Source organism: Eutrigla gurnardus, assembly GCF_963514095.1.
Source record: "Eutrigla gurnardus genome assembly, chromosome: 4".
NCBI lineage: Eukaryota > Metazoa > Chordata > Actinopteri > Perciformes > Triglidae > Eutrigla > Eutrigla gurnardus.
Genome location: NC_139918.1, coordinates 28,421,294 through 28,436,623, shown reverse-complemented (window position 1 = coordinate 28,436,623; position 15,330 = coordinate 28,421,294). Strand labels below are relative to the sequence as shown.

General features: G+C 46.4%; 1 protein-coding gene across 1 annotated transcript in view; it reads right to left on the bottom strand.

Annotated features, from left to right (window-relative positions):
- cdh24b (cadherin 24, type 2b) overlaps window positions 1-15,330 on the bottom strand; it is a gene marked incomplete at its 3' end in the record, with an annotated part of 80,271 nt that overhangs the window by 34,687 nt on the left and 30,254 nt on the right. The window lies entirely within an intron of this gene.

The following is a 15,330-nucleotide window of genomic DNA, read 5'->3' as shown; positions in this document are numbered from 1 at the left end:
ACATGACAAAACACAAGAAAGCATGTGTCACACGCCGAAGAACACCGCCGCCCACGTGGCCCCGGACAGCATGTGTCGATGAATCAACGCTAAATGGCGGTTTATGTGGCGTGACTACGGCGCCCACCATCTGGGACCGACGCGGCACCAGAAGGCTGGGACCAAGGCGACTCGAACATAAACCGGGGACGTCGCTAACGAGACAGCAAATTAAAAGGGGGAAGTTATTTACAAGTCAGGTTTACGATTGATCTGTGTTTGTACGGTGAAAACGGGGCGAACGCACGCCCACGCCAGCGCAACACTTCCTGTTGTGGGCTCTCTCTCTCTCTCTCACTCTAGCAAGTGAGAAAGAGGGGTGTGATGCCAGCAAAGTAGGTTAGACTTAGTCATTTTCAGCTTTCTGCTCACACAGGGGAGCGGCTGGCAAACACAAGTCATACATCATTTCCACCTGTGATAGACTGGGGGGGGATTGTGGAGGGCTGAGTGGCGGGGAGAGATTCCCACCTCATTCCACACATAAAAGCATCTGAAAAAAGAAGCCTGGCAGGTCCGTGATAGAAATCACACGTCAGATGAAAACAGAGTGACGGGGAATCTGTCCGCTGCTTTTGTTCACGCAGGTCAAGTCATTAGAGCGGGCCGGCGAGGGAAACGGCGTGGGCGCTCTCGGGTTCGATGCTTTCACCTCTCACTCGTGAGGGTGCTCCCCTCCATAACGGGAGCCACGGAGGGAAGGTGATGACGAGGAGGCTCGTCTCTTCTTCACCTGCTTCCTGTCGGCCCGCTCTGATTCCCTCATGTCAAAGTAAAGGATGATTTTTTTGTTTTTTTTAACAATTGGCAGGTGGACCTGCAGCTCTCGCAGGCGATGGAGGGGATTAGCGGGGAAATGAAGTGGAATGACAGGTGGCGAGTATAAATTAGGCAGGATGTCGTTTCAGTGCAGGTTTAAAAGAGGCAGAAAAAGAGCTTAAATTGACAAACTGCTGGTTGGAGGGATGGGGGAGGCAAGGAGGGAGGAAGGAGGGATCTAAAAGAAGAGGAGAAAGGTGTAAAAGGCCGGATAAATGTGAAATGAAAGACGCAACATGGGAGAGTCAGGGGTTAGTGGGGGGAGAGGGTGAGAAAGCAGCAGGGAACCACTTTTTGGAAGACAAGTGTGGTCTCGGTAAAAGCACTCGGAGATGAGAGGGGGGGGGTTGAATGGAAAGAATAAAAAAAAATAAGAGTGTGTCACTCCGCTGCATCTTATCTGAAGCGGAGGCAGAGTGTTTCTCGTGGTGGTGGTGGGTGTCGGGATGCGGGGAGTCATTAAAAAAAATGTCTAGTTGGCTAAAGCGCACGCATTGGTTTTGAAAATAGCCTGAATAAAATCTGCATCCATTTGTGTGTGTGTGTGTGTGTGTGTGTGTGTGTGGGGGGGGGGGGGGTCCTTCATATGGGCACTCACACCAGAAGGGCTTAAGGGAGAAAGGCGGATGATGGGAAAGTGGAGGGGGGGAATCAACGGGGAGAGGAGTGTGATTTAGGCATCATCATGAGTGTGGGAGACAGCGAAGGGGGGGGGGGGGGCGATGGAAACTGCTGTATAGGCGTTTTTTAAATTCTTCCCAAAGCCACTGCAGGGTTAACTTAGACGGCGTCCAGTGGAAGTGGAAGTGACGCCTTCCCTCTCAGAGCTAATGGGGTTAATAATGAAACAGTGTGGATATTTCCCTTCGAGGCTCCGGGGCCAGCGCAATAAAACACTGCATGCTGCTGTTTAACTTGCCTGGTGCAGAGAGAGGCAGGCATTAGCCATTACCGAGTCGTGTTCTACTGCCATATGGAGTAGGTGGACGCCCGAGTGTGTGTGTGTGTGTGTGTGTGTGTGTGTGTGTGTGTGTGTGCATGTGTCCATTAGTCCATTAGCCAGGTGTCTGAATGCAAAGCTGCTGAACAATGTGGAGTCTATTAGCCGGCTGCTTTCAGAGGAAGGGTGAAGGAAAAGGCAGGAATGCACTTGTAACTTATATATGGGAGATTTGTGTGGCGCCATTTTTATTCAATTTTGAGTGAAAAACAAGGGCGAGGTTACGAAGAGAACGCACGCTCCTTCCTGTGATATCAAGTTGGTTAAAAGGCTTTAACGTTGAGCGAGTCCTCTGACATAACGATAAAATGACAAAGTGGCTGACTGAGTGACGTGGCTGAAGTGGCGAAGGGGGGAAAGTGGGAGTTTGCGGCCGGCTCGAACCGGTTAGACTCGCCCGCTGACATTCGCTTTCCACCTGCGAGACATCGTGAGAGAGAGAGACGGAGAAGTGAACGGCGAGAGCTGGAGGGAAGGAACAGCAAAAAAAATAAAAAATGGAGCGTGAGAGAGGAGGAGGAAAAAGAGGGAGAGATGTGACTGAGAGCAACGTTTCCAGCAGTGATTTTACTGTCTATTGAAGCAGAAAGCGCTGAACTTTAGATGAAATATTAATACGGAGCGAGAGAAACAGAGGGATGGACAAAAATAAAAGGATAAAAAAATAATAAAAGCACGCTGGTATTAGCCACCTCCATTTTAATTAGTTCCTTTCCTTTCATTTCCTCCGTCTCTTATTTGGGGCTCAGAAGACGTAAAACTCAATTAAAGAATAACAATTATTGGAAATTATTGCCTATTACTTAATTGTTTAACTTATCGCCGTAATCATTATTACTCTTTGCAACCGCGACCGAGCCCAGATGGAATTAGTCAAAAGCCCGCTTTAGGAATCAAACGCTCAGTTTTCCCCCCAGAATCCTCGGCGGCGCAGAGCGGGAAGACGCTGAGGTCGGCTTTAATTAACACAAGGTGTTGTCCCGGCCCGACGGCGGGCTGCACGCCGGACGTGAGCGATGCTTCTTCTCCAGAACTTAAAAAAAGAAAAAAAACGTTTAAAGGGAGATTTTAAAAGGAGAACCAGCTGGAAGAGAATCCAACGAGCCCGAAATTGAACGTTCCTGCAGGCTTGTTTGTGCAAAGTGATTAACACTGAATACATTAAATGATGCCGACGGCTTTGATTAATGCAATCAGGGGCCTCGTGTTTGGAGCCCCGTCTTCGCTCCGCGCTTCTGTGTGAGACGCATTAGGCTTGGATGTGAACCCGCCGCCGTCATCGTTAGACACTTAGAGGAAACGCTCCGGGAGCGTGATGATGTAGTGTGAAACGCCGTGAAGCGCTCACTTCAAGCAGCTGTTATCACACCGAAGGCCACGTGTTGCTTTCTAGCGACCTATACGCCTGTTTCATCGCCGTCATTTTTATCCAAATGTGATGTTTTCTTCCAAAGCGTAGACATAACATTGACATTACATTGACATAACGCTGACATAACTTTGCCACGTAACGTTGACATAACGTTGACGTAATGTTGACGTAACATTGACATAATGTTGACATAACATTGACGTAACGTTGACATAACGTTGACGTAACATTGACATAACGTTGACACAACGTTGACATAACATTGACGTAACGTTGACGTAACGTTGACATAACATTGACGTAACGTTGACGTAACGTTGACATAACGTTGCCATAACATTGACGTAACGTTGACATAACGTTGACGTAACATTGACATAACGTTGACATAACATTGACGTAACGTTGACATAACGTTGACATAACATTGACGCAACGTTGACATAACGTTGACATAATGTTGACATAACATTGACACAACGTTGACGTAACGTACATTGATTGGTGGATGATGACATTTGTAAGCACACGTAATATTTAGATTTACAGAAACAAGATATTGGATTTCGATAGAAAAAATATGAAGAAACTAGTCAGAAATGCTCAGCATATGTTGTCATAGCAACAGGCCAGCTAGTGCGTTGGAAAGCGATGGAATTTGATGAGATGTTGCGAATGAAAATGTGTCGGTATTTATCCGGCGTCACGGGGAACAAATTGGTTATATTTTAGCTGCAAACTGAAGTTTATGCAACAGTTTTAACGCTCACAGAGAAATAAGAGATTTGAAGCATTATTAGTACCATTAGACTGTAATGTGACGGCATGCTTTGAATGAGGACTAACAGGCAGAGACGGGACTGAAAGGAGGCGTCTTGTACGGGAATGATTAACGGCTTATTTACTGCAGGATCACTGTCACACACTTTTAAATGGACTTAATGAACGAGTGTACACGGAGTCAGATACAAGCACGGCAGCTTCACCTCCCCCTGCTGACGTACCATGTTTACCAAATCATACACAACAACAATCAAGTTTTTAAATTCATGTTAAAATGACATATGTGACATCATATGGAACATGATGGTGCACAAAAGTTGATTTTCATGTGATCCTGGATCTTGTGGTATCGTGACAGAATAGACCTGGCGATGGCGTGTGCCTTTCCCCGGCGGTTGCGGTTTCATATATCATCTCCGTACCTACTAATCCAGAGCAGCCGCTCACATTAGGGCTAAAAGAGCCGCCACTGGTGTGACACACGGAGACAGACAACCATCCAGACTCACATTAGAGTCAAAAATAACCCGCCCTGCATGTCTTTGGACCTTGGCGGGGCACACAGAGAGAGATCAGACAGCCGGCAGCTTCAAACCCACAATGTTCTCGCTGCACTAACTGCTGCTGCAGCAGCATTAACAGCAGCAGCATTAACAGCAGCAGCATTAAAGGCAGCAGCAGCATTAACAGCAGCAGCAGCATTAACATTAGCAGCAGCATTAACAGCAGCAGCAGCATTAACAGCAGCAGCAGCATTAATAGCAGCAGCATTAACATTAGCAGCAGCATTAACAGCAGCAGCAGCAGCATTAATAGCAGCAGCATTAACAGCAGCAGCAGCATTAACAGCAGCAGCATTAATAGCAGCAGCATTAACAGCAGCAGCATTAACAGCAGCATCGGCATTAACAGCAGCAGCATTAACAGCAGCAGCAGCATTAACAGCAGCAGCAGCATTAATAGCAGCAGCATTAACATTAGCAGCAGCATTAACAGCAGCAGCAGCATTAATAGCAGCAGCATTAACAGCAGCAGCAGCAGCATTAACAGCAGCAGCATTAATAGCAGCAGCAGCATTAACAGCAGCAGCAGCAGCAGCATTAACAGCAGCAGCAGCAGCATTAACAGCAGCAGCATTAATAGCAGCAGCAGCAGCTTTAACAGCAGCAGCAGCAGCAGCAGCAATAACAGCAGCAGCATTAACAGCAGCAGCAGCATTAATAGCAGCAGCATTAACAGCAGCAGCATTAATAGCAGCAGCAGCATTAACAACAGCAGCAGCAGCAGCAATAACAGCAGCAGCAGCACTAACAGCAGCAGCATTAACAGCAGCAGCATTAACAGCAGTAGCAGCAGCAGCAGCACTAACAGCAGCAGCAGCATTAACAGCAGCAGCAGCATTAATAGCAGCAGCATTAACATTAGCAGCAGCATTAACAGCAGTAGCAGCAGCATTGACAACAGCAGCAGCAGCAGCAGCACTAACAGCAGCAGCAGCATTAACAGCAGCAGCAGCACTAACAGCAGCAGCAGCAGCATTAACAGCAGCAGCAGCATTAACAGCAGCAGCATTAACAGCAGCAGCAGCATTAACAACAGCAGCAGCAGCAGCAGCAGCACTAACAGCAGCAGCATTAACAACAGCAGCAGCAGCACTAACAGCAGCAACCAGCATTGGCCTGATGGATGAGCAGCTACAACATCATGGTGACATTTATCAAGGAACCACTCTCTTTAAGTAAACCCTGGACGGATGCCAGCCGGACTAAACAATGAAAGTACATCACAAGCTGTGTCTTCATTGTTTTCACAAAGCCTATTAGAGCCACGTCTCCCATGTATTGTGCAACGATTGGCAATTATATTGCTGCTCTACCTCTGCCGTTATGTGCCCTTACAGGTGGTCCTTGCAAATGATTCATTTCTTTAATGTCACACAGGGTTGAGGAATATCTCTTAAATATAACGCAGCTTCATTTTTTCCTCTCCAGTGTCGGCGGACAAAGAAGGAATCATTATCTGAGACGCCACAGCGATCAAAGTTGGATTTCTTTCTCTGCTCAAAAATATTGGTTGATGTGTTACAAATAGATTTTTTTCCACTAGTAATCAGTCAAACATTGATTCCTATTTGCAACAAGCTCGTATCTCGTAATAATCCCAGCGTCATCCATTAATATCCATCCTAAAGGCGGTCGCCGGGGAAACCTAACAGGTTCGGACCCTTAAGGGGCTCCAGGAGACGGACGTCCTTTCCTGAGTGGATGAAATACATACTAATGTGTCAGAGAAGAAATATATTACACTGTAGATTTCATTAATCTGATCTTAAATAAATAATAGCTGCAATGCATTGTGGTTACAGTGATTAGCCCCTCGGATAAGTCAGAACTAGCAGGAGAGTCAAACTGTTTCTTTTACGCTCATCACCAATTAAGCGTCTTAAACCAGAAAACGTTGAATATAAATGCACGTGTCATCGGCATTGATACGGATAAACACATTCGATGCGCTTCATGTGTAGCAGATTACTTGTTGGAGCTGTTCAACTTCCTCTCTCTCTGCTGTTTAGTGTGTTTTATGCAAAGCGCCGTGCTCTGCATTCATGCACTGTAGCAAAAAAAAAAACGAGCCTGGTGAGGATTCAACCCATAATTGCAAGTGCGGCAGTTACAGCGAGCTGTGGAACCCACACGGGAGCTGTCGCACAAAAAAAACAATGGCGGGTGCAGGTGCACGGCTATCAACGGTGTTAGCGGAGGGAACGCATCGCACACTTCACGCATCGCAATGAAATAAATCTAAAAAATGGGTGTTTCGGATTTGAAGCCAAGGAGCGGATGCTTCCTTTATTCTTTCTTCTTCCTTCTTCCTCAGAGCGAGTGTGCGAGGTCAGCTTCAGGACAGACCCGGGTCCACATCGTCACCCAGAGATCCTCCAGAACAAGAAAAACAAAACAAGCCACTCTTATTTGTAACCTACTTAAAACAGCTGGAAGCTGCAGATTCCCACAAATCCCAACGGGGTCCGACTTGGCATCACCTCTCTCTCTACCCCAAAGTTTACTTTACACCGGTTTGGCTCACAGAATGCTCATCTGTTTACCCAATATGTTGAGGCATATTTATGATTTATAAGGATGCCGTAAACTTTTTTTTGGGGGGGGGCTCCACTCAGTTGCCAGCCTTCATGTATAAGGGATGAGAGTGCACGGCGGAGGAGAGATTCATTTTGCAGTGTGGTAGTTGTAGTCTCCTCGGCGTGTAGTGGATGGAGTCACTCAGCATATCTCAGGGGGGGATGACGTGCTGGCCCATTTCCAGCCCTGTTTTGAGGGAGAATAGGTCGAGAGTGCAGCTAGGGCAGTGTGTATGTGTGTGTGTGTGTGTGTGTTGGGGGGGGCAGTAAAGACCTCAGGGAGCTTGTTCAGTCAGCTGCTCAGGGATCCTCACAGAGTTAGGTGGGGATTGTACGCGCTCAGTCGAGTGAACATCAGCGTAGTTCCTCGGTGGCGGATTTTAAGAGTGTTTTTTTTCTCCCCCCCCCCCCTCCCTCCCCTTCGTCCAACTTCCTTCCAAGAATCCTTTCTGATTGGGATGAGTTCTGAAACGCCATTCGAGAGAGGGAAAGGAAATGCGAGGCGGCTGGCGATGGCCCGCCGCACCCCGTCGAGGATGTGGCGCTCACAGTCCAGCGAATCCATTCATCAAGCTAGACAGAGAGGAGGAGAGAGAGAGCACCGCGGGAAGGAAGGGAGGGAAGAGTAAACAGGAGGCTGAGAGGTGAAAGGTAACGTTGCAAGATAACAGCAGAAGGATTGAGACGACGGCAGGTAACGGCAGATATGCACGACGCCGGCGAGGGAAAGGGAGGGAGGAGGGGGGAGTGATGGAAGGAAGGGAGGCAGAGAAAAGGTTTAGTCGCTGCTGGGAAGGTTCCCATTAACATGGAAATCGCTTCCTCTTCCCCGGCTCTCCATGGCTCACTGATGGCTCGGCAGAAAGAGAATGGCTTTAACTCCTATTATTCTGCGTGAGGGGGCACGCTGCCAGGTCAGATGAAAAAGTGAAGGAGGAAGAAGAAAAAAAATTGTCAAGACAGTCCTCTTTCTGCTTCCTGGGTGTTCACTGTGAGAAAAGGGACCCCGCCATAGAAAAGTGTGATGGATTCATCTAATTTACCAGCACCAGAAGAGGGAGAGGGACATGGACAGGGATGTCCTCTAAATTAAGTTTTGACTTCCGTAGCAGGTCAGGTTGTAAGAATGGAAGATTCTCGGGGTGTGGAGAATTTAAGACCCTTTTGGGGTTTTGGGTAAAGCTGGATTGCCTGCATGTAGGTCTGTTTGGAAAGCTTGTGTTGTGAATCTGCTCGGCACGGGAACGTGGAAGAAAAGCCCGCCGATTCGATGCGGCTCGAATGTGCAAAGCCTCATTTGTTTGTTTGCAAGTACAGGAGGGATGGAAGAAAGCCGACCCGACCCGGCGAGTTCTTCGCTCGTGGACGATACGATGCAGCTCGTGGGCGGTGGCCGCCGTCGTACCCACGCAGAGTGGAAATCCCTGAGGGATCCCATCCAAGCGGAGCCCTGCCACCATTGACTCCAGGGCGAAGGCTCTGCAGCGGCGGGCCTAATTGTGCGGCGTGATACCAGGCTTTTCATGCCTCAGCGCGGTCTCCCGCCCTTCATCGGCTGCATGTACACTAGAGTTTTGTTGCATTTGTGAGAGCGCATGACGAAGACGTCTCCAAGGACGTCTTTAAACACAAACGTGCCGTAATGATTTGCACACACTCCACCCGGCAGCCCGAAACTTTTATTCCCTTTCAAGCGCACATGTACGTGCATGCAGAAACAGAAGCAGACGTATCTGCCTGCGTCATGGAAACGCAAGCAAAGAAAAAACGGCTTCCTTCCATTTCCCAGGATGCCCACAGCTCGAGATGAGGTGATTTTCAGCGAGCCTGATTATCGCCGTCGTCCACAAAGCCATTAGCTTTGCTCCTCTCCTCTCTTTTCCCCCGTCATCTCCATCCCTCCATCCCTCCCTCCCTCCTTCACGCATTGGTGAACTTGCCCCCAGGACTCGCTTTCATGCATTCTAAAGAGCGCCGGCTTCAACGTCTCTCTCCGTGCCAGCCCAAACAATGGCAGAGACGTCGGCGGCGTGGGTGGCGATCATTGGACGGGACGCCGGGGACGTGGGCGGGCCGAGCCGGGGCCGGAACGGCCCACGCCGCCGTCCCCCCCCCTTTCACTCCGACGAGCCACATTACTAGTCCATAAACGCACATTAGTCATGCTATTTAGCTAAATTCATTATCGACCCCATCGAGGAGGACACAAGTTATTTTCGATATGCATTAGACGTTATTGAATGTGATGCGACTGCTAAACAGGACGCAACACAAAACCATGCCAGTGGTTCGTCTATGAAGGCGGTTTTATCCCAGTTCCATTCTCCGTGTTGTCGAATACAGACAGCAACGTACAGTACATCCCTCGCCTTCTATTATCATTATGTCAAGCATTTATGCCCATTATTCATAATTGGAGAACAAGTATTTGAAGAGACTAGGGATTGGCCGATACGAACGGCAGCAACGGGAGATACCAGAGATGTTCATTAACAATAGCCCCGCTAGTTAATGGTGGGGTATGTGAGAGTGGACGCGTTGACGAATGGGAATCTCTCCCGTCGCCGACACTTTCTGCCACGCTGACTAAAAATGATTGTGCACTGAGGGTGTTTTTAAAACAGGAACAGATGGGAAGGAGCGCGATAAGGGACACGAGGGTACCGGGCGTGTGGAGCGGGAACGCACACTGAGAGAGTGGGAGTCGGGAATGTGTGTGTGTTGGAGAATATATGTGTATGTGTGTGTGTGTGTGTGTCTCTCTCTATGGGCCTGACAGGAGATGACAAAGTCTGTCTCCTCCACAACTCTGACTGATCTGAGTGCTTGTGACCCAAATGAGTGCACGTAAATATATATATATATATATATATATATATATATATATATATATATATAAAAATTGTTGCTTGTGCGCAGCAAGCCCCAGAAATCACACAAGGTTAAGTCATTGTGCTGATCTGAGGACTCTCTTCGCTCGCCCACGCTTCCCTCTTTGTTGTCGGCGCTCCTCTCTCGCTCTTTCTTTTGCATCTCATTCACACTAAAGGACATAATACCCTGATTATCCCTCCTGACTTCCTCCATTTCATTGACTCCCCCGCTCCCTCTCTTGCACATTTGTCTCCTCCGTTTTCCCTCACCCCGCTCCCTCTCTTCACTCCCCCCCGTCTCACTTTTCTGACAACTTTTATTTTTCTCTTTCAGGAAAAACACACCGGTGAACTTCCTCCCTCCCTCCCTCCCTCCCTCCCTCTCCCTCTCTCTCTCAAGGGAAATGAATTAGTCATATTTACGATGAAGCCCCCACTTGGAGCTACTCCCCCCTCCTCTCTGTCCCATCTCCCAGGTGTATAAAAATGACACTGATCTTATCGGCGCTGCCTATGTAGTCATCTGTCAGCCCATCTATCTTCCCATCCATCAAACCGCCGGGAGAGTGATGGCTCCCTCAACGTTTTTATGTGGCACCGTTGGCAGAGCCAAGGTTGTTTGGGAACCACATAAAAACGGGGGGGGGGGAGTGAGGGAGGTGGGGGGGTACCTGCACCTCCGTCTGCAGCGGACTTGTCACAAAGCAGAGTTGCAGCTATTCAAACGGTTTCTCGCAGGCAGAAAGTTATGAGTCTGGGAGTTTCTGTAGTTAAACTCTAACAAAGTGCTGCTCCGACTGTCAGCGGGCGGCCGACGGATGTTTCGGCCCTTTGACAGCGTACGGGTTCATTTGAGCGACATAAAGAGAGGAGGTGCACAGATCCCAGCGATCGGGCCGGATCACTCATCTAATGTTGACATTTCACCGAGGAGGAGCGCGCCAAGAGTGACATTTCACTACTCCGACATTTCACACACAAAGAATGTGGTTTTAATTAGTTTTACATTTAAAAAAAGGATTCAGATTAAAGCCAAGGTCGTTTCACATGTATTCAATACATGAAAGCAGTGTTGATTTTTCATTATTCTCTTCTTCTACTCTACAACATTTTATTTTTTGGGGGCATTTCTCTGCTTAATAGTTCAGAATTATGCATGAAATGTTGTTTTATATGCAATAAATGCAGCAGGTGAATCAATCAAAAGGAGCATCAGACACAGCTCCCTCTCCTGAATGAGGATGATGAGAAACAACCGAGAAGCACTTCAGGTTTGTTCATAACTCACAGAGAAAAATACAATATGTTTCCAAAATTGTATTTGATTGAAAGATTCCAAAGATTCTTTCTTAAAAAACAAGAAATAGTGGTTTTACAGAAAGCCATCCCAGCTAAGGGTGCTTTTATTTTCCAGGAGCCTTCAACAGCGTTACATGGTGTTCGTTTTGTTCAGTTGTCATGGCGATGAGGACAGTAGCTTGTTCAGATTGCATCCAAAATACTTTTTCCGGGACTCCTCCACCGACCAGACCGGCCCGTCCACCGGAGAACACTGCGTGACGCGGATGAAAGCTCCTCGTGAAAGGGAAATAAATGGATGCTGCACGGCGACTGTTTCTCCCAAATTGCTTTTTTTCTTTTTTCGAGGTCAGGAAAGAAAGGATATCTTAAAAAAAGTCAAGAGTTGGTTATTCACAAACCCAACATGGGAATGAACAAAGCCTCGGAGACGAGAGGGGATGAAGATGTGCTGTTTATTTCAAACGATGACGCATATATTATATTATGTATTTCATCGATATGTATTCATTATTAGCCAATCAACTGTCCTAAAAATGGAGGAATACTAATAAACACACGTTTGGGTGCTTGTGTTCATAATAATCATATTTTTCTGATACGTTTCAATATTGGGAATGTTCTCATGCAACGGGGGAAGAACTGGGCCATGTTTATTTTTAATGTTTTTAGATGTGAAAAGCATGCCTTCCCATCTTTTTTCTTTGTGTTTTTGTTTGAGCTGTCTTGCCGATCGTTTCCTCTCCCGTCAACGTAGAACAACGCTGAAAGTACGAGACGATATGGGCTTTATGTAAGAGGTGAGGAAAAGAAGGAGGAGGAGGAGGAGGAGGAGGGACGTATGGGGATGCTGGGTGGTGGAGTTCCTCCTACTTTGCTTAGAATTTTAAAAAGTTGCTCTTTTTATGACATTAAGTGTTGTTTTTAGATACATTTATGCTCGTCTTCTGTTTCAATTTACTCCGAAGAGGCTTCAGCTGTGTAACGTACACGCCGCCATAAATTATTCAGAAACGGTAAACATGGAAAAATCATGCCTGAATAAATGACTACATGGAAATTGAGCGTATGAAATTCCACAACAACAACACCACCACCGTGGCCTCCGACTACAAAGCTATATGCTGCCGTGGGAGTCCCATCTCCCTAATTTCCCTATGGATTACCAGAGGAGTGAGCAGTCATCTACTACGCCTGTCCCCGAGCTCCGTTAACAGGAAGATGATGGTTTGAGATGCGATTTGAAGCCCCGACACCCTTGTTTTCTCTCAGACAATTAGCCGAGCGTGTATTCCACGCAGCGCCGCCGTAATTAAGGGCTTAATCAGGCGAGGACTTGATGTGGAAGGAGACGGTAATAGCGACTCCCCTTTAGCGCAGTTTCTACATTTGTCTGCCTCGTTAACGAGCGGCTTTAAAACGTTCAACCTGACGTGTCAAAAACAGACGCATCGATGCAAATACAGTAGGAAAACACGGTGGTATTTCTGGGATAAAAGGCTTCAAATAATCCTTGGATAATTTCCAGCAAGATGCTAGAAATGATTACTTTGTCACCTTGAAATGAGCACTAAGTGGCGCTACCTTTTAAAGAAGTCCATTTGATAGGGATTAGTGTTAAAAATGTTTAAAAGTTTAAAGCTGCCGAGCTATAAAACATTCAAAAACAGAAGCGGTGTTGCTGTCCAAACACGTTTTTGGAGCTCGCCGTGTGCCATTTGATAATGAGACCCAAAGGAAAGTGTGGCGAGAGTGTTGTGTTTGCCAACGAGGCGTCGGGAAATATCATCATTTAACCAAACAACAACTACAATCTGTACGGCAGCCTACTTTACCTCGCTATGCCGCCTCCTCCGGGCATAAAGAAAGTCCCCTGACAGCGTTAAAAAAAACCCGCTCGCATAACAAAACCCACTTTGTTCCTGGAATCATGTTTTTGGATGGGGAGCGCTGTGAAAAGGAGCCGAGGGTTTTTCTTCTGCTCCCCCTTGTTGAAGCTGTAATATACAGCTGATACCTGGTTCATACACTCCGGTGTAATCCTCTTTCTCTGGTAAATGCCACGAGGAATAAGCAGCGGTGACCTTGGGAAGACGCCGGGGCTCCCGGATTTGAGGGTGTCTGTCTTTTAAAAGCCTGGGTGTGTAATTGAGTCGAGCGGCGGGGTGGCTCGCTTTGATGGCGTTCACGAGAGCACAAGGGAGCGTGATTGTGTGAGGGGGATCAGGGGATGCACACACACACACACACACACACACACACACACGGAAACAAACCCACTGTGAGCTTTCAGAGCAGACGTTGGAGCCACAAGACGGATCAGAGTCTTGTTTTCCTCCAAGAAGCCCTCCAATAGTCGGAGCAGCCCGGTCCAAGAACACCAGCTTTGATGGGGGTCCAACTGGACCGGCAAACCTCCTGATCCAGGACCCCATTAGTTCTACATTTTGGCATTAAATCCCAAAACGTCACGTCATCCCCCTATCCAGCGATGATATCCTTACTGTCATTTCTTTACATGCTACTTCAATTACGTGTTTTTTTTCTTTATTGCAATGCCCTAAATGTAGACGGTAGATTTTATTAGCGTGCAAGTTTCAAACTGTGAGGTTCAAACTGTAATTTACATAATTGACGGTGCCTTAACCCCAAGAACACTAACGTTAAATTAGGCAAATTTGTGAGTTCATAAAGTAGCAAATTTGCGAGTTTATTAGGATGATAACAACCGGCATTTATGCTAGCTAGCTAGCTGATGATTGTGGGGCGGTTGGGCTAAGATGCTAGCGGTTGCTTACACTTGCTGATATAAACAAATTGCTTGTTCCTACTAAGACCGGATGTTTTCCGTTGCTATGACAACAAGTAAAAACCACCGCTACTTGCCACTTTCTAAAATCGCAAATTTGCGACTTTTTTTCTTCTTCGAAAATATCGCCCACCTCATCCCCGACATCCAACCGAAAGGCGGTTATTGGCTGCTGATTTGGCTCGTTCATCCACACAGTCAGCAGTTAAAGGCCATTAAGGTACTTTAAAACCATTAGTGCCACAGTCGGAGTCATAACTCAGTCAAAAAGTGACGACGGAGAGCTTAGACTCGTTATCTCTGATGTCCGTTGCCAATAAATGTCAATAAATTCACTTAAAATAACAGAAAAAAAGACTCTTCATAAGTCTGAGAATTATCACGTTGTCTTCGGTTGATTATTTTTTTATGTTGCTACAATTCTAATAACACGTCCATGTTACATTTATACCGTTTGGACCACATTCATTGCACTCATTTATGTAAAACAAGTTATGAAATATAATTATGACACAACATGTTTTTATCACGACAAGATAAAATAGTAATGAGCTGCTTAATAAATGGGGCTGCTTCATATATTTTTGATTTCATGTATTTTCTGTTGTCAAATTAATGAAATCCTTCATAAAAATGAATTTTCCTTTTAGGAAAAAATGGGTCTGGGGTTAAAGAGCCTCGAGTTTAATTTATTGAAAACAATTAAGAACTTTAATTGAATCGTATTGTTGCTCCGAAACATCACAAATGACATATTTGCCTCAAATCGCTCAGCCCCTTACGATGATTATTAGACAAAGGAGCCATATATCTCTTATTATCTCAATTTCAGTAATACTTTAATGGAAAAGTAAGTTTTCTTTCCCATCAGCCCCTCGAAAAAAAAATGTAATGTAATTGTACGAGAGCAATGTGGCGTCAACTCTTTTCACTTTAACTAGATGAAGGTCAGCAATTATCTCACTTAGATGAGCAGGGATGACATTAAAGGGTGAAGAACTCTGGTTCTCCGGTTCCTCCACTTGCACTGAATAAATCACAAACACTGAGATTAACTTAAGATGCTATCACAGTTTGTAGCCTGGCCTTAATAGAGCTGGAATATTTCCTATAATGTGAAAGCACCAGTGGAGAATAATAACGGATCTACGGAGTGGAATCCAGGACTGAATGTTTGATGAGGTACTTTGCAGCCCT